This window comes from Anolis carolinensis, chromosome 3 (genome assembly GCF_035594765.1).
Source record: "Anolis carolinensis isolate JA03-04 chromosome 3, rAnoCar3.1.pri, whole genome shotgun sequence".
NCBI classification, from domain to species: Eukaryota; Metazoa; Chordata; class Lepidosauria; order Squamata; family Dactyloidae; genus Anolis; species Anolis carolinensis.
The window spans coordinates 96,799,553-96,820,406 of record NC_085843.1 but is presented as its reverse complement, the minus strand read 5'-3'; the positions used below and the strand labels follow the sequence as shown (position 1 = coordinate 96,820,406).

The 20,854-nt window shown below is 42.1% G+C and overlaps 1 long non-coding RNA gene across 1 annotated transcript; it reads left to right on the top strand.

Moving 5' to 3' along the window:
• Nucleotides 1–18,764: 18,764 nt before the first annotated feature.
• LOC134297505 (uncharacterized) lies at nucleotides 18,765–20,568 on the top strand. Its single transcript, XR_010004271.1, has 2 exons — nucleotides 18,765–19,951; nucleotides 20,035–20,568. It is a non-coding gene; the product is annotated as an uncharacterized LOC134297505 (long non-coding RNA).
• Nucleotides 20,569–20,854: the final 286 nt, after the last annotated feature.

Sequence of the window (20,854 nt, the reverse complement as noted above, 5' to 3'; positions counted from 1 at the left end):
GCCTCACATTGATACCAGGCAAGATTCTGGAAAAGATCATTAAGGAAGTGGTCTGCAAACACTTAGAAAGAAATGCGGTCATTGCTAATAGTCAACACAGATTTACCAAAAACAAATCATGCCAGACTAATCTGATCTCTTTTTTCGATAGCTTTACAAGCTGGGTAGATACAGGGAATCCCGTGGATGTAGTGTATCTGGATTGCAGTAAGGCCTTCGACAAGGTCCCCCATGACCTTCTGGCAAACAAGCTAGTCAAATGTGGGCTAGGCAAAACTATGGTTAGGTGGGTCTGTAATTGGTTAAGTGAACAAACTCAAAAGGTGCTCACCAATGCGTCGTCTTCATCATGGAAAGAAGTGACAAGTGGAGTGCCACAGGGTTCTGTCCTGGGCCCGGTTCTATTCAACATCTTTATTAATGACTTAGATGAAGGGTTAGAAGGCACGCTCATCAAGTTTGCAGACGACACCAAACTGGGAGGGATAGCTAACACTACAGAAGACAAGAGCAGAATTCAAAACGATCTTGACAGATTAGAGAGATGGGCCAATACTAACAAAATGAAGTTCAACAGGGACAAATACAAGATACTTCACTTCGGCAGAAAAAATGGAATGCAAAGACACAGAAAGGGGGACGATGCCTGGCTCGACAGCAGTACGTGTGAAAAAGATCTTGGAGTCCTCGTGGACAACAAGTTAAACATGAGCCTACAATGTGATGCGGCGTCGAAAAAAACCAATGGGATTTTGGCCTGCATAAATAGGGGTATAGCATCTAGATCCAGGGAAGTCATGCTACCCCTCTATTCTGCCTTGGTCAGACCACACCTGGAATCACACTGTGTCCAGTTCTGGGCACCGCAGTTGAAGGGAGATGTTGACAAGCTGGAAAGCATCCAGAGGAGGGTGACTAAAATGATTAAGGGTCTGGAGAACAAGCCTTATGAGGAGCGGCTCAAAGAACTAGGCATGTTTAGCCTGCAGAAGAGAAGGCTGAGAGGAGACATGATCATAGGATCATAGAATCATAGAATCATAGAATAGTAGAGTTGGAAGAGACCTCATGGGCCATCCAGTCCAACCCCCTGCCAAGAAGCAGGAAATTGCATTCAAAGCACCCCTTTGTACATGATAGCCATGTACAAATATGTGAGGGGAAGTCATAGGGAGGATGGAGCAAGCTTGTTTGCTGCTGCCCTGGAGACTAGGACGCGGAACAATGGCTTCAAACTACAGGAAAGTTGATTCCACCTGAATACCAGGAAGAACTTCCTCACTGTGAGGGCTGTTCGGCAGTGGAACTCTCTGCCCCTGAGTGTGGTGGAGGCTCCTTCTTTAGAGGCTTTTAATCAGAGGCTAGATGGCCATCTGTCGAGGGTGCTTTGAATGAGATTTTCCTGCTTCTTGCAAGGGGTTGGACTGGATGGCCCATGAGGTCTCTTCCAACTCTACTATTCTATGATTCTATGATTCTAGGACCACTACTGCCGAAGTCTGCAGTACACAATCAAGCAGGAACAGACACTTTTAAGCCAGAACTTTGTCATTATCGACTATTTTTACTGCCTGGCTGCCTGGCCATCTGTCCAGACAGATTTGGTTGTGTACTTGTGGCCTCGAACAACAGGGTGCTGTTCCTGGGTTATACATGGCTTTTCCCATTAGCAGCCTGCATGACTTTGGCTCTCAGTATTTACATTCCTCTTTAGCACATCCAGGTCCCAACAGCCAGTACTACGTTTTTGCAATTTAATAAACTGTACCCATGTTGTCAGCATACACCCAATGAGGAACCACAAGTATAACCCTGCAACCCATCCTGTTGTTCCCTGGCACAAGTACACCACGAAACCTGTCTGCACAGATGGCTATATAACAAGGTCTGATTAATTATAGTAATTATGGTATTCTGTTCCTGGTTTGAAAGTGCCTGTGTTTTTTTGTACAACCTAATCTGAAAATACTTGTTGCATCCCAGGAACTTCATTTTTCTGCCACAAACTTCATTAAACAGGTGAAGGACAAAGCTCCTCTTCCCAGGAGAAAGTTTTTGCCTTCTACTCAAGTGTCACCTTCCTTTTAGGAACCAACCAATCAGGAACAAGCATCTAAAACCCAGGAACAAACCCAGATTAAAAAAAATCCCGTGATTTCCAATTGCAGGGATATACAGACATGCAAATATCCAGATATTTGGCTAAAACCTGCGATATTCCTGCACCTAAAAATCTCGCAGTTTTTTTCTTTTGCAGCCATTTCCTCCGGGTTTCCAGGGAACTGTGTTTGGCCACCCTCCTGTTTGCTGTGGAAGCTCCTGGGATAAAGGTACTGACTGTCTGGATGACCCCTGAGTTCTCTTTTGCAGCCTGGCTTGGCTTGACTGGGAAGGGCAAGACTTTGCCCTCCTCTACCTACTGCTAAGCCAATGAGCTAGTTGTGCACTTTGAATGCAGTTTGCAGCAATCCAAGTAAGCTGAGGACAAAGAAGGGAAGTGTCACGAGGAGGGAGTAACTGTGACATTTTAACAGCAACTGAAATTGTAGGATGACAGTGGGTTACTATAGACTGACCCTGGAAATTGGGACAATTGGGGAGTATGCATACAATTGGTCCCCATTCAAACATGCAGACCATTTAAAAACTTCTATTGAAGTAGTGTGTGTGTGTGTGTGTGCATAGGCAAATTTGTGAAAGGAGACACAATGATGGATGTAAACATCTACGTTAGATTGCAGTATCTTGTGCAAAAGTACAATTAATTCAGACAATTCAAGCAAGAAAATAATTATTCTTAGCAATATTGAGCACTTCCTTGTTAAAGAGTTAGGAAAAAAAGACAAAGTAATTAGGTCCAGACAGAGAGGTTAACTACAGTTTTAGAAATGCAAAAAATCTGTATAGAGATTAATGATATTCTCAGAATACGGTCAATAACAGTTACCGTCAGGCAAAATGTAAAAAGAAACAATTTGATATACTTTAAACCAACATGAATATAAATTATTCCACAGGCCTAACTGTGATCAGAAGCAAATCAACACTGTTTTGTAATGTATTAACTGAAAAATATTTTACCACCTTTTGCCAAAGCCTTCTCAAGGGAGTTCAGAAAACAAAATTTTAAAACAATTAAACATATGAGATAATTACTGGAAACAATAACTTCTGATCCAATGGCTGGCTCTTAAGGCGGACTCCAAGTAACTCCAAGTAATTACCTAGTAACTCCAAGGCCATAATTTGCATATTTCTGTAACCTCTTTCTTATATTTTTACCTCACTCTACAGTTATATAACAGAGCCCAATTTGATTACTGTAATATTATTTCCATTAATGTCCCTAAAGGAGTAGGTTAATATCTAGAAAGATCATGCAGAAATAAGAACTTTATCAAGTGAACCCACTCTTCCACTATGGTCGCACTATCATTAAACCTCAGGGTGCATCCAGACAGGGCGCAAAATGTGCGCCCTCTCGGATATTTGTAGGGGGCATCCAGATGATGCTCACAAAATCGCAAATGCTTTTGCCACAAAGCAGGAATACCCTGCTTTGTAGCAAATTAATTTATTAGTGAGTTTGTTCCATGCCTCCTTGGAAGGCATAGGGCAAACCAACTATGGCTGCTATCTGCACTGGCCAATCAGAAGTGCTGGGACTTTTGAAGGGGCCGTCTGCACAGCCATCTCGTGTTTTCCGGGCTGAATAAGACCCGGGAAATGTGAGAGGGCTCTAACCCCCTCCCAAAACTCCCCAAAACCTCTTTTAAAAATAAAAGAACTTACTCGGCCTCCATTCGCATGGTGCCAGAGCTCTCCTGGCGCGTATTTCTCCTAGCGTGTCATTCCTATAGGAATAACTGGGAGGTGCTGGGAGGACATGTAGACAGCACCTGCAGAAAGCATGGGCTTTTTTGGTAGTGTGTGGACTACAGTCCACCCTGACCTGAGTTTTTTAAACCTGGGTCGAAGAAGACTTTACTGCTGTCTGGACCCACCCTCAGATACATATTGGGATGAGCACCTTTGATACTGTACTTCTCTTCAATCGTGCAGTTGTGCTGGTTCACCAATTTATGGACCCATAATCATGCTTCCACATACCATTGTAATCCCTCCTTCCTGTAATACCACTGTTCCCTAAATTGTATGTTTATTTTAGTGCAATTGTGCAATTCTAGCTTTTTAAAATGGCAAATATAGTTATAAAGTGTAAAACAATACATCCATCTTGAGAATATCAACACTGAGAAGGGATGGAGAGAGAAGGGGAATTGCACCCCCTGACATCACATTACTGCCAGCATGCCAACACAGAAGTAGAAGAGCTCCATTAAATGAAGGCAGATAATGGGAACATTGTAGGAATGGAAGCTATTGATGGTTTTACTCATTAATAGCTAGGGATGGGAGGATCACGGGAAGAATGTCCTGCAATAGGGACTATCACCAAAAGTGATGGTCCAACTGTAATACATGTGTGATAACATCTTAAATAAGCTTCAGAAGGTGCAATTAGATTCTTACCATCTTTGAAAATTACTGTGTAAATGGGTTGTGGGAATAAAGAATGGATAAACAGAGAAACTATACTGAAAGAGGTTCTGAATCACAACAGCAAACAGGCTCATGTTTTGGGATTCTGTCTCTAAAATGGTTAATGCTTACAAAGTAGATGTATTGTGGAATGTTTTCTCTGTCTCTGAACACCCACATATCTCTCCAATGCACAAAGGTGCAGTTCTGTTCTTATGAAACATCGGTCATTCTGAAATCAAGCAAGCTTTAATTTTATTTTATTATGGAAATTACTATCCACTGATTAGATATTATATAACCATGCCTTGGCCTAATGCAGACAAGCTTTGAAACGTTTTACACGTGAATTCATTCTCTAGGTAGCTACCACTTGCACTATCCACACAGAACTTCTGTAACAGAAAGATGCAAGCAGTGTAAAGCTTCTCACATGGCCCTAGCTCAAGAAGTTGACAGCTGTCCACTTTCATAAAGCTAAACTTCATACCCTAGCCATCTTAGAGAGAAGAATCTTTTGGCCCACATCAGAAATAGCATGGAGTGCTACAAATTGTTGCCTTTTAGCTATATATATTCTGTACAAGAATGGCTGTACAGAAATAGACTGCAAAGACATGGAAATAACTCCTGTGTACTGGGCCAGCAAAATCAGAAAAGAAAATTCAGCCATTGCCTATGATAAGAAAGTGTAATAACTCTCTCTACTATGTGAGCATGAATATAGGAGTCTGGATTCTTGGGCCCAAAGAAAATGGTTAATCCCTACTGAATCAATGAGAATTTAACAAGTCAGCACCTAGATCTAAGTTTTATTTATTTATCTGGGGATCCGCTTCAAGATTTGGGAGAGGGATGATATAGTTTTTCAAACGTTGGACAATAGCACTAGCCTGCAACTAAAGAATGCTGGGAGTAGTATTCATCACTATGAAATGATTTCCTAAACTGATTTAAAGCAGCTTTAAATATATATAAATCTTCTTTTATCACTATATTTTTGTACAATAAAGGCACTCAGAATCTTTTTCAACATCATAGTAATGTCTTGGAATATGTACAATTTAAAGAGGTGATTGAGTATGCTATGGTTCACATACCCTCTATCTGACCAAATTGGGCAAAGATAGTCTTAATTAATCCTTGATCATCCCACTTTTTTAAAGTTGCTCTTTCTTCTTTTTGTCCTCTCTCATTGTCCTCAACTTATTTAAGTTGCTGCAAATTACGTTCAAACTACAAAAGTAGTTTACACTCAAATCAGGGAGGGGGAAGGAGAGGATTGGGCAGAATCTTGCCCTTCCAAGTACAATCAGCCTTCCACATTCACAGGTCCCCTATCATCACCAAAGTGGAAAAAGTGTAAATAAAGAAACTCTATCTATCTATCTATCTATCTATCTATCTATCTATCTATCTATCTATCTATCCATCTATCTATCTCTAGCAATCACTAGGAGTTCATCTTCACTGGCACTTTAGGTCACAGGGGGGCTGAATCAGCATCATGGTGGTTACACAATGCACTAATTCAGTGTAATGCAGGATAAGACCGCTTAGTGGGGCCTTGAACCATGTTAACAGAAGATGCTGTATATTCTGGAGCTTTCCCAAAATTCTGAAGTAGCCTGCAATTTCAGGCATGTGTAATCAACTGTGTTGCTTCCTATTCAGAAAATGGACATGATCGTGGCTACACTGCCATCCAATATTTCCTGGGGTCACGCTGCCTGGGGACAGGGCATGGCCGTTATCTTGTGTGCGGTCTGCAGTGGTCGTAGGACACAAAAATGGCACTGTTTGTTGTTTGGCACCTGGAGTAATGATATCCAGAGCACCAAGGTGATCAGAGAATGGAGGGGAGGAATCCCTTTCCCCCTGTTGTTTTAGGGTACTGAACGTTGTCGCTCCATGTGCTGAGTGACAAACAGCAGCATTTTCTTGCCAGAAGGGCACTGCAAACATCAGAGTGAGGAGCGCAAGGTAAGGGTTGTGGCTGAGTGGCACTGAATGGGTTCAGGGCTGCTCAGCCACGTAGCTGCCATTCAGCCACCAGGACGATTTGGCAGCATACAGTGTAGCCTCCATTGAGCCCCCAAGCCTGCGATGGTGATCCATTGTGAACTGTTAAAAAATACATGTTCATTGTGTACAGGGCAAATTATTTTTGGACATTAAATGTCAGTCATGGTTGTGTGAATCACTGTCCAGACTTGTGGAAAGGATCTATGTTGTGACTTAAATTTGCATTTTTTAGGCTCAATCATAATAAGAGTGTGCTTCGTAATGCAATACAAGAGAAATGAGTAAAAACAATAAAAAGATACAGGAAGGTTTGTAATAATTTCATTTATTGAGTTTACACTGCAAAGGATATTTGTTTTTAAAAAATCTCTAAGAGATACTCAACAATACAGTTGTAATCATTCCAGAGTCTATCCAAGCTGTTTGTGGTAACTAGCAAATTAACTTTCCGTACAAAGGCCTGGCATTTGTTTTTGTAAGCAACCTAGCCTAGCATGTAGGCATTCTTATGTGCATCTGACTCAAGGGAGAAAGCCAAATAAGCATGATTTATATTTTCAATTGACCCTATGTTAGAATGTGTAGCAAAAAACAAAAAAGAAGTGATACCCTGGTTTGAGATACAGTAGGCAACATCATTTTTGAAAAAAGATTCCAGCAATGGCAACCAAAAGGGAAATAATCAGAAGCAGTCACAGAATACAGAAAAGGAAACAATTTTCCCCACAAGTAATAATAATAAGGTAGCAAAAGATCTTGGAGATTGTAAATAGAAAAACAAATACATTTTGCAATGAGTTAGTAATGGGTGGTTCTTTTATGTAGACCTGGAGTGCCATTAAAAAGAAACACGAGGGCATCAAAGAAGCAGCTGTACAGAACATTAATTCAAATAAATGGTGTAAGATGGATAGTCTTTTTAGTGCAGACTTCTGTTTTTGTACTTCTGTAAGGTGGCTCAACTAGGTTTCTTCAATTTTTCATGTGTCCTTGTTTAGTGCTTACACAGTCTTCAGTAATGTAATGCAATAGCCCAATGCTGTTTGGTTCTTTTCCTTCTTTTAAGACCAGCACTGCATTTCTGGCCAGCTTTGCTTAAATCTCCCCTTGCCCTGAATGTGTTCCTAGATTTGTATGTTTGCTTTCTTTGCCAAGGTGAGGAAAACTGAATGTCTCAAATGAAGTGAGTAGTTGTCTGTTTTGCAAGACGCCAGTGAGGTGGTAAATCCTCTGATAGCTAACCGTTTCTCTTGTATCTTGCGGCATTAATCTCAGTCCCATGAGGGGTTTACAGACTGAAGTAGCTGTTTTTATGGTTTTGCAAGCGAGAGGTATTTTTTATCATCGATTTTTCACCTGATAAAAAACAGTATCATGGGCTAGGGGGATACAAGCCATTGCTACAGCTTCATTACTTATATCAATTGGCATTCCAGCAAGCCATCTGGAGCTTTGGCAAAGGATTCACAATCCCACATCTGAATTGAAAAGAGATCAGAGTTTTCAGGGATCCTTCATGCTCTAATAAACCATGGGCATGGTTTACTTTAGAGTCTTAGATCTGAGGGACTCAAAGATGTGGCCCCTGGACTGGCCATGGTCCCCAAGCCATTAATTGTCAGTTCCTGGAAAGTTTCCAGGGAAAGACACGTGTCACCAGTGGGCGCAAATATGGTACTAGTCCCTGGCACATTGAGAAAATAATAGCTGGTCCCCATCAGCATCAGATAACATAAAAATACTGTGTTAGGCCATATAACAGGGGAAGGAAACTGTGGCTTTCTACCTGTTTCTGGACTGCAATTCCTATAATCTCCCATCACTTGCTATGTTGATTAGGGCTGATGGAAGCTGCAGGCAAATGAAATGTTCAATGGGACTGTTGTATAGGGAATTAGAGTAATAAAGAAATATTAAGCTATTCAGAATACTCTCTGGTAATTAACCTGCTTATATATCAGTGATGAATTATGGTTAGAGTCCACAATTGACATAATGAGGAAATAAATGTGTCTGTCCAGTGTAGTCTTCATACATCAGTAAATCTTGGTTCTTGTGCTCATAGTTGATAATTAGAGTGATTTTTTGTAATCAAATTTTAATTGGATGTGATTTGTTAGGGCCAGGATCACATCAGAAGCACGCAAGGTCTCCATGAATTGACTAAGTACAATTTATTAGACATTCAACACTTAGCCAAATAAAACATAGCTCTAAACTTGAAACATGTTTGGTTTCATCAACTCACTAGAACAGGGGTCCCCAAACTTTTTAAACAGGGGGCCAGTTTACAGTCCCTCAGACCGTTGGAGGGCCGGATTATAGTTTTTTAAAAAACTATTAACAAATTCCTATGCACACTGCACATATTTTGAAGTAAAGAAAGGGAACAAATACAGCCTCAATGTTAATAATAATCATCATCATCAAAATAATAAAGAGAGTTGGAAGAGACGTCTTGGGCCATCTACTCCAACCCCCTTCTGCTTTTGTGCATCACACCATAATCAAAGCACCCCTGACAGATAGCCACCCAATAATAATAATCATAATCATAATCACAATTCCACCATAATAAACATGGTTGGAAGAGACTCCTTGGGCTGTATAGTGCAACCCCCTTCTGCCTTTGTGAACCAAAACATAAAGCCCCCCTAACCAACAACAACAACAACAATAATAATAATAATAGTGTAATAATCAGGGTTGGAAGAGATTGCTAACCTTCAAGAAAAATGAATCCAGGACAGGACTACAGAGTAGGGAGTCTGCATGGCAAGATAAAGTGGGAGGCCTCTTCCTTTTGCCACAGGCATGCCTCCATTGTTGTTTCGCCTCCTCTATCGTTGAGGAAGGCGCACACCAGGTGAGGGAGGAGGCAGAAAAGGAGTGTGTGAGGCGAACGAGCAGGTGGGAAAAGCATGCGCCTTCCTTGGTGGCGGGAAAGCTGCCTGCTGGGCGAGGGAAGAAAGGCGCACACCTTTTCCTCACCCCGTGTGCCCTTTCCTCAGTGGTGGCAGTGGGAAAGGTGCGCACGGGGTGAGGAAAAGGCATGCACCTCTCTCTCCTCTCTCGCCCCATGGGCAGCTTTCCTGCCACCGCCAAGGAAGGTGCGCGCCTTTCCCACCTGCTTGCTTGCCTCACATGCTCCTTTTCCGTATCCTCCCTCACCTTCCTCGGCAGCGGTGGCAGGAAAGCTGCCCGTGGGGTGAGGGATGAGAGAAAGGCGCACACCTTTTCCTCGCCCTGTGTGCGCCTTTTTCAGCAGTGGCAGTGGGAAAGGTGTGCATGGAGCGAGGAAAAGGTGTGCGCCTTTCTCTCCTCCCTCACCCCATGCACACCTTTCCTGCTGCCTTCCTTGGTGGCGGCAGCAGGAAAGCTGCCTGCGGGGCGAGGGAGGAAAGGGGCATGCCTTTTCCTTGTCCCATGCGTGCCTTCCTTGGCGGTGACAGCGGGAAAGGTGCATGCAGGGACAGACAGGAGAGAAATGTGTGCGCCTTTTCCTCCTCCCTCACCCCTGCATGCCTTCCTCGGTGGCGGTGGGAAAGGTGCCCGTGGGGCAAGGGAGACGAAGAAGGTGTGTGCCTTTCCTTCCTTCTCCTTCACACCACACACACCTTCCTTGGTGGAGGAGAAGGGAGCCACCACCGCGGGGGCCGGATAAATGGCTCCAATGGGCTGCATGTGGCCCGCAGGCCGTAGTTTGGGGACTCCTGCATTAGAACTTGTAAATTAGTTGTTTCTAAAAAGGTTTAAATACATTATATCTATCTTTTGAATAAGCTAAAAAAAATAACTTACACATATGCATGAGGAATGGTGCGTATTGAACAAAATGGGATAAGATGGGAATCAGATCCTCAGATCCTGGATTTATGGCATTCCATTACATAGCCATATTAACCTGTCCATTTTTATTAGCTTCATGTGACCAATGAGCTGTCTAAATAATACTGCTGATGTACTGTAAAGATTCTTCAAGGACATATTTTCCTAAATGTGACAGCTGTTCATGCCCCAAAATCTGCAGGATCACTCCTGAGCTTCCAGGAAGCTCTGTAATAAATCTTATGTTCCCCTATAATGGAGTAATGGTTAGATGCAGCAAGTGTGCTGGACATCCAACCAATATGCCATGTGGGCTCACTGCAGCAACTGAGCAGTAAGTCCGTATTATTTTGGCTGTACAGACATGGCCCCAGGCTATGAAGACTTATGCTGTTAAACTTCATTTTCTCAGTTAGTCTCTACGGCACTACAAGATCCTTTTGCATACTAATATTCCAGACGTACATAGCTATGTCTTTGAATTTTTAGTTGGATTTGTAATTGTAAGATAACATTTTTTCTCGTTTTTTCTTTTTTTTTTGTTTTGTTACAGTTTGTATTAAGGATTCTTTTGTGTTTTAGATAGTGTTTGGATAGTTTGTTTTTACTACCATAGTTTTTTGTTTCAATACTGTTTACATGGAGGGGAAAATCCATATTCTCCATATTTTCTGGTCCCTCATAGAACATTACGTTAGCTTTATTGGCACCATATACAGCCTACACTGAACTGGCAACCCTACTAATCCTAGGTTTAAGTTGAATATGTTGACTTTTCATGCTATACCCCAGGTGGTTTGCAAGGCATATAGATCAATACTCCTCCCTCCCCTATCCATTCTAGAGCATTTCTGCTATGAGGAAAAGTCTGTGAAAAGCCAAAGCCGAATCTTAGTACTAAGAGCCTGTACTGTGCGGTTGCTTTGAAAAAGATGCAAGAGAATTAAATAACTTTTTTACAAAATGTCATTTCAAATCAATGTGTCTGAAGAGTGAGGCTCTTTGGGACACTGGAGGCACAAGAGCTTGCCCACGGAGGTGATGTTCACATGGCTTCGTCGTGCTCATTAACTTTCTTTGGAGCACAGCAATGAAGTTGAGTGGGCGGGTGTCATATGGTACCAATATTAGAATAGTCAACACACGTTCCCTTGCTTATGACTCACCCCATCAGCACATCAACTCCGAAGGAAGTTCACTACTGTAGCAGGCAGAAGATTAACCACTCTATTTAGCGCACCATCCATTGCCCATAAAAAAGGAAATAAAATAACGACAGGAGCAAATGGTTGTTTCCATCTGTTTCATCTTTTTTATTCTAAGGGAATTTTTCTTCTTAATGCTTAAAAAACCTCCTCAGATAATGCCCGTGGATAGCTTTGCGCACTTGGAACGTGTTTGATATAAGCTAAGTGTTCTTATGTTTCTGACACGCCGAACACGTATGCATCTGGAAAAGGTTTGCTGTTGTTTTCATTTGCAGTGGTGGCTGGCTTGTAGACTGATTCAAAAATAACACTACAGTGCTATATTTCCTCCCATAATGCCATGCAAAAGTTTTGTATTTGCAAGGTCAGTAAAATGTTGCTTTTCACACTAAATTTGGGAAACTGAAGCACCAAAGCTGTAGCAAGTGATCTGAACTAATGAGAATAGAGCAGATAAATGGCTGCTCGTATTTTCCCATTTTTATTTTTCTGGATTTATTTTTAGGTTGCAACACTTATTTTCTTTGTCTGAAGTAAACTGGCTTTTCTTAGCTAGACACATACACCCTGGTGACCCCCGCCAGTAGGGGGTCCATAAATGTCACCCCTGATTGGTCTTCCACGGCTTTTATGGGCCTCAATATCCAATCTAATCCAACTCCCACATTTCTTCTTGATATTTCTTTAACGGACTACCAGAAACAAAAAGGATAACTTTTTGTTATCTTACAAGAAGTACACAAAATAGATCCTCCTGTTTTATAGCCATATTGGGTCACCAAGTTTGTGGGTACTATCTGAATACTTGGGTAATCGTTTTATTTCAGCAGGCCTGCAAACAGAAAAACAAAGCTTACCACTGGATGTAAAGAAAGTTAGATTTTTGTTTTACAAGTGGTAAGAAAGCATAACTGTATGCCTTGATTTCCAACTTATGACAACGCTAAGGTAAAGCTATCTATCTACAATCCACCGGGGAGGTCCTACTCTCGTTTCTGCCCTTATCTCAAACCCGATTGGTGGGGATGAGAGAGAAGGTCTTTTTGGTCGTGGCCCCCTGGCTCTGGAACTCTCTCCTGAGAGAAATTAGATTAGCCCCTAATTGATGTCTTTTAGAAAAGCTTTGACAACTTGGTTTTTTTAAACCACCTTCGACTGAGGTGAACAGTTGATTGAGTCCCCACCTATTCCTATAGCATAATCTTCTGCACCTTGTCACAGACGGTTGTGATTAGTTCTCCTAACCTGTTGCATAACTATAATTTTCCCCCTTCTCCAAAACCATGGACTGAAGCGCCATGATATCACCTCTTTTAATGGCCATGGTTTTTACTCTGTTGAAGCTGTCTTGTTGATCTACTGAGATTGTTATGTACAGTAGAGTCTCACTTATCCAACATAAATGGGCCGGCAGAATGTTGGATAAGGGAATATGTTGGATAATAAGGAGGGATTAAGCAAAAGCCTATTAAACATAAAATTAGGTTATGATTTTACAAATTAAGCACCAAAAATATTATGTTATACAACAAATTTGACAGAAAAAGTAGTTCAATACGCAGTAATGTTATGTTGTAATTACTGTATTTACGAATTTAGCACCAAAATATCATGATGTATTGAAAACATTGACTACAAAAATGTGTTGGATAATCCAGAATGTTGGATAAGTGAGACTCTACTGTATTTTATATTGTTGCACTTCATATTGTGTATTTTATACTGTTGTATTTTATTGTATGTTCTTGGGGAGATGGGGCGGGATATAAAAATAAAGTTATTATTATTGTTATTTGATTTGCTCAAGGTCACCCAGTGAGCATCCATATCTGTCTAGAGTAATATTTCTCAACTTGTGGGTCCTCAGGTGTTTTGGCCTACAACTCCCAGAAATCCCAGCCAGTTTACCAGCTCTTAGGATTTCTGGGAGTTGAAGGCCAAAACATTTGGGGACCCACAGGTTGAGAACAACTGGACTAGAGAATTGAACCCTGGTCTCCAGAGTCATAATACTGTGCTCAAGCCTGTATATGACACTAGCTCTCATTTTAAAGCTATTTCCACCTGTTTTAAATGGATGCTAGGAGTCTCTTGTTTAATATGAAAACATCTGTATGTGTGTTGCACTTGTGCACCTTGGCCCATCATTCCATTTGGAGTCAGGTAAAGAGTTGGATGCCAGCACAAGGATTTGTGAGCATCTTTCCACTCTATCCTGCCTGCCTCCTTGCCTTCCTCCTTTCCACAGGGGAATTTTGGTGACTTATAGTGTAGAATTTAAACAAAATACAGTTAAAGTAGCATAGATACATGTGTATCATAAGTTGTGCCATATTTAGGACAACTGAGGCCCTGTGCTAGTTAAGTTATGAGGCCCCTTACAAGGGCCCTGAAGGAGGTAGGACTGGTAGACCTACTCTGCCTACTTTGTGGCACCCTCCCATAGACTATCAACTCTATCATCATCAACCTCATCATATGGGCCACCAGAATTGCCATATATAGTGGCAAATCCAGTGGTGCCCGGGAGGGAGAACCCATTGCCCCATGCCTCGCATCACCCAGGTTTCCCCCTACCTCATCCTATGCAGGAAAGTGTTCATCACACAGCTCCCCCCCCCTTTGATTTCAGTTGAACACAGGAAAACTCCCATGCTGCCGCTGCTGTGGCATACACCAAATCCTCTATGGTTTTGTAATGGAGCTCCTCCGAAAGTAGTCCTCCATCATGGGATTGGAGGTGTCAGGTTCCTTTGCAAAACTATAGAGCAGGGGTCCTCAAACTTTTTAAGCCGAGGGCCTGTCCACAATCCTTCAGACTGTTGAGGGGCCGGATTATCATTTGAAAAAAAACAAAACAAACAAATTCCGATGCACACTGCATATGTCTTATTCGTAGTGCAAAAACAACAACAACAACAACAGCAAGAACAATGAAAGAACAATACAATATTTAAAAATAAAAACAATTTTAACCAACATACATTTATCAGGATTTCAATGGGAAGTGTGATCCTGCTTCTGGCCAATGAGATAGTCAAGTTAATTAGGGTTGTTGTTGTTGTTGTTGTTGTGCGCCTTCAAGTCATTTCAGACTTTGGGTGAGCCTAAGTCTAAAATTTATTTATTATTTATTTACTGCATTTATTTACTACATTTGTATCACACCCTTCTCACCCCAAAGGGGACTCAGAGTGGCTTACAAATTATATGTACATAGAATATATTATATTATTAGCATAGCACAATATTAGTATTATATATTACTATATTGAACTATACCACTATACTGTAATATTATTAGTTATATTATATGTTATATAGAATATATAATTAATATTATTATATGGTATTATTATTAGTGTTATATTGTATTACATTATAATATTATTATCAATATTATATGTATATACAATATATTATATTATAAAACTGAGGGTGGGGGCCAGGTAAATGACCTCGGAGGGTCGCATCCGGCCCCCGGGCCTTAGTTTGGGGACCCCTGCTATAGAGGATCTGGTGTATGTCACCGAATGTTACCCTGTCTAATGAGGTCGTATGTCTGGAATTGCTCTGAAATGCCTTAAAATTTAGAATCGCATCACATAAGCAAAATCCATCATGAAAAAAATTGGTGGGCTCTGTGCTTAAGCACACTGAAGCTCAATGGTAAATGATCATAAGGTACAGCATGCCCTGTTGAAAGACACCCAGATAAAGACAAAGACTTGCTTAAATAAATAAAAGTCTATGTTTGATGGTGAAAAGAGATCAAAGAAAGAACCACCCCTCACTCCCATGGGAGGCAGTTCCAACCTAGCCATTGAGAAGACTCTCATATCTGTGACTACCGTGTTTCCCTGAAAATAAGACAGTGTCTTATATTATTTTTTGCTCCCAAAGATGCTCTAGGTCTTATTTTCAGGGGATGTCTTATTTTTCCATGAAGAAGAATTCACATTTATTGTTGAACAAAAAATGAACATTTATTATATACTGTAAGTAGTTGTCATCACAAACCAGCATAACCAGACAAACTGTGAATCCTATCAAGAATGTCTTGTTACTACCATTATTTCCATGTACAACACTCTATGGTATGTACATTTACCTATCCTGCATGTTGTGGTGTTCTGTTTGGCGGGCATGCTTCCAAACAAAAGCTTTGCTAGGTCTTACTTTTGGGGGAGGCCTTATATTTAGCAATTCAGCAAAACCTCTACTAGGTCTTATTTTCTGGGGATGTCTTATTTTAGGGGAAACAGGGTAGCTGTGCCCAACCACACGTTGCTGTGGTGAAGTATGGTGGTATGGGAAATAAAGTATTGAGGAATTGGTGGTAGTTAAGGTAAAGGGTAAAGGTTTTTCTTTGACATTAAGTCCAGTCGTATCTGAGTCTGGGGGTTGGTGCTCATCTGCATTTGTAAGCCGAGGAGCTGGCATTGTCCGTAGACTCCTCCAAGGTCATGTGGCTGGCATGACTGCATGGAGCGCCATTACCTTCCCTCCGGAGCAGTACCTATTCATGTATTCCCATTTGCATGTTTTCGAACTTCTGGGTTGGCAGAAGCTGGGGCTAACAGTGGGTGCTCTCTCCGCTTCCCCAATTCAAACCTGTGGCCTTTCAGTCCAGAAGTTCAGCAGCTCAGAGTGGGGTTGTTTGCGATATTTTATGTGCTTGTACTGTCTGTGGCCCTCAGAAAACAGAGGATTTGCCAGAGTTTGGTGATGGGAAGACTTTGTTGGGAGGTGTTAGGTGGTTCTGATTGTTTCCTGGATGGAATTCCTGTGTTTTTAGAGTGTTGCTCTTTATTTACTGTTCTGAGATGAGAGAGTGATGAGCACGGAATGGCCTTACACCTTCAAAGCCTGGGTGCTTCCCTCTCTGAGGGGGCGGGAATGCTTTGGTGGGAGGTGTTAGGTGGTCCCGATTGTTTCCTGGATGGAATTCGTGTGTTTTCAGCATGATGTTCTTTATGTACTGTCCTGAGATGAGAGAGTGATGAGTACGGAATGGCCTTGGAGCTTCAAAGGCTGGCTGGTTCCCTGTCTGAGGGGGGGAATCCTTTGATGGGATGTGTTAGGTGGCCCTGATTGTTTCCTGGATGGAATTCCTTTGGTTTCAGAGTGTTGTTCTTTATTTTCTGTGCTGAGATGAGAGAGTGATGAGAACCGAATGGCCTTGTACCTTTAAAGTCTGGCTGCTTCCCTGCCTGGGGGGGGGGATCCTTTGGTGGGAGGTGTTAGATGGCCCTGATTGTTTCCTGGATGGAATAGCTTTGTTTTTAGAGTGTTTATATTTATTTAGTGTCCAGAGATGAGGGAGTGATGAGTACGGAATGGCCTTGGAGCTTCAAAGGCTGGCTGCTTCCCTGTCTGAGGGGGGGAATCCTTTGTTGGGATGTGTTAGGTGGCCCTGATTGTTTCCTGGATGGAATAGCTGTGTTTTTAGAGTGTTGATCTTTATTTAGTGTCCTGAGATGAGAGAGTGATGAGTACCGAATGGTCTGGTACCTTTAAAGCCTGGCTGCTTCCCTGCAGGGGGAAGGGGTATTTTCAACCCACCTTGCTCCTCCTGAGAAGTATTAGGCTGTGGGATGGTGGGGAGGATGGCGACGGTGTGTGAGGGAGGCAAAGGAGTGCGCGCGGGAGCGGCCGTTGGAGGGAGGGGTGTGGATTGTTGTGTGTGTGCGCGGGCTGGCCTCTTGGGCATGCGCAAATGGAGCATTCCGGTTTTTGGGGGTTTTTTTTGGCCCCATGGAGGTTTGGGATGTGTAGTTTGTTTGTAAGAAGGTAGAGACGTGGATGAGGGGTTGTGTTGTCAATTTTCTAGGTTGGGGGCCTTTAGTTTTGTTGTTTTGCTCGGTGGAGCGATGCCATTCTCCATTTATTTCTTTATTTATTTACAGTATTTATATTCCGCCCTTCTGACCCCGAAAGGGACTCAGGGCGGATCACATTATACACACATAGGGCAAACATTCAATGCCCATAAACACATCAAACAGAGACCGAGACAGACAGATGCAGAGGCAATTTAACCTTCTTCTGAGGGGATGTTCGATTCTGGCCACAGGGGGGAGCAGCTGCTTCATCATCCACTCTGATGGCACTTCCTCATTCCAGGTCGTAAATTAGTTAAACTTTTCTCCCCACTTTTTTAATAAGTAGTACTTTATTTCCTACTTGATAGATGCAACTATCTTTTGGGTTGCTAGGTCAGCAACGAGCAGGGGCTATTTTTAATTTTTAATTGATGGGTGCTCACCCCGCCACAGGCTGGCCTCGAACTCATGACCTCATGGTCAGAGTGATTTATTGCAGCTGCTTAACAGCCTGTGCCACAGCCTGGCCCCTTTTATATATATAGAAGATGATAGGGAAACAAAGAGAAAGCTCTCCCCAAAAGAAGTTAAGAGTCAGGCATTTCCCATGAATGCAAAAAGCCATGGATGCTGCAGTCTCATCACTACACATAGTAAATACAATGGCATAGTAAAATGGTATTCATATATAATTGCACAATCAATATTTGCTTTTGGAATTTGTAGGGGAAATATTTTCAATTCATGAATAGTGGAATCCGTGAATGCAGAACCCATGGATGTGGAGGGTGAAACATACTCTAAAATACACAACTGATCATGGCCAATCTGATTAGGGCAAGGTCAAGGGGAGGATTTCCCTCTCTAGCCTTCAAATGGACAAAATAGTCAGCACAAAAGCAAACTATTAAGTCAATTTCAAGGGGTGGGGGAAAGGGCATGCAGTTAGATTACAATTCACTCTTTCTTGTGGCACTTCTCAGTGCCTTTGAATACATGGACATGATGGAAACACAAACATTATAGGCAGTAATATCAAGTTGCCCAATTTATAATTTATAAATAAAAAATTTATAATTATGCTATATAGTCTTTCAAACAGTTTGAATCTGAATCATATAGTGCTTTATGTCATGAATAGTACTTTGAATTGTGCCAGGAAACAGTTAAACTGTTCCAGAATGAGAATTATGTGTTCCCTATAACTTTTCCCTTATTATACAAGCCACAGAAGCAACAAACAACATGCTGAGGGTTAGCAGTAAGCCACAGGTCACAGCCAGTTTGAAAAAGCTCTGTATGAGTCATGTGTACTATAGGTAATGCGAAGAATTCAAACACTACCATGTATGGTGGGAATTGTTATAGCTAGCTACTGGGTACATTTTGTTTTCTGCTCAGATCCTATGATTTTGTTCCTGTGTCTCCGCTTTGTCTCCGGATTTCCATATTACTTTGTTAACTGGATTTAATTCAAATTCTAGACTATCAATACAGCTTGTTCTCATGGCTCATTTCACAGTCTCCTAATCTGAGGCAGTTTTGATTCACTTGAAAGCCCATGTTTGCTTTGTGGCTGTGATATCACAAAGACTTGATTCACAAGAACACCACTTTGTGCCTCCACAAAGACCTGGTTGGTCCTGAAACCTCGGGGAAATTGATGCTGTTGAACTGGTAATCCTCTTAAGCTATTAGGTCACAGCACTAACCCACTGTACTTTGATAGTATAAATACTGAATATTCTCAGAGTTATGTTACATACTTGGAGGAGAGCTTGTTCTGTAAATTCAGTAAGACTTTATCCATGGCATAAGAGTTACTATAGGATTGTAGCCTAAAACCCAGGTGCTGGTCAGAAGGGCTTCTAATATGTGTCATATGAGGGTTCTTTGCATTTGTAGCAGATCACGAAAACTGCATCAGCATTTCTCCCATTAGCTTTGGATTTTCTCTAGCCTCCTTATTTCTTGCCTGTCTGCAGCTGTTATGGTTGAGCCTTATGGCTCCAATACTGGGAGACGTGGTCGTAAGACTCCTCGAGAGTCAGACTCTCTTGAGGAGCGAGAGAGGAAACGGCTGTGGGATATCTTTGCAGAACCATCTGACGAAGACTCCTTTGAGGGTTTTACTGAGAGAATGGAGGAAGAGGTGGTTAGCTCAGAGGAGGATGACATGGAATGGACTCGTGTGAGGGAGGATTTGGGTGTTCCTGGTAATGATAGCATGGGAAGCGACTGGCGGGTTGCAGGATCGGACCCGTGGACGAGTTGGAGGGATGGGACGGGATCCACAGCTGGGGATGCTGTGGGGCGTAGTCAAAGATGTTTTAGTTCTGATGAGGATGATGATGATGAGGCACCTGGAATTAGGGTAACACCTGATAGCGATGAGGAGTTGTAACTGGCATAAAATGGGGTCTTGAATCCAGGGCTAATTGCGTTGGGCAAGGTAATCTGGACGGACGCTTGGGATCTTGTTGGGAAATTCCTGAAGACGGGTGTGTTTCGTTTGCTGAATACGTAAGTTACCAAGGACACTGGGCATAGGCGGCGGGAGGAACTGTGTGGGCTTTTGTTGTGCAACCTGTGTTTAATCTTATTAGCTTGGACCTCCGTCGTCTTCTTGACGGACATTATTTACCTACTCGGAATTGACGCTGGACTGGCTGACTGACTGACTGACTGACTGGCTGACTACGATCTTGGACGACCCTTTCTTTGGTTATCGGAGGATTTCGTGGAACCTAAGACGCCTGCACCTGGTAATCGACCTCGGACCGGATTGGGACCCCGCTGACCGCTGCAACCCTTGATTGATGTGTTTGGACCCGGAGTTCGCCCGCTGCACGGAGGAGTAACAACTTAGTTGCTCAACCATAGCTGTTGAGTAGCAGAGAGGAATCTGCTGCCAGTATTTATGTTCTATTGAATCTTTGTTTACCAGCTTTTGTTTGTTTATAGTCCCAGGCTGAAGTAAGCATTTTTGGTTTAACCCGGATTAAACTCCTGTTTAATCCGGTTTATCTTTTGAACCGTTTTTGAGTGACTTTTCATATTGAAGGCGAGTGTTTGCCTAGCTCTTTGTTTTTTACGAGCATTTTTGGTTCTGTATCTTTAATAAACTGTGTTGAATCTTATCTTCTGGCGTTCTGTCCTTGACAGATTGCCCAACGCCAGAAAGAAGTTTTTCTAGTTAGGTAATTACGTTTAGAAGACGATGGAGGAGCTTAAGGCTCGTTTTGACCAGCTGCAGGCTACATTTTACGCTGCACAAGCAGCACAGCCAGCTAAAGGACATGTTATGACTCCCGAACGTTTTGACGGGTCTCGAAATAAGTTGCCTACTTTTTTGGCGCAAATTGAACTTTATTTTTCCCAAATTAGTGCTCAGGCTTTTCCTACGGACACCAGTAAGGTGGCATT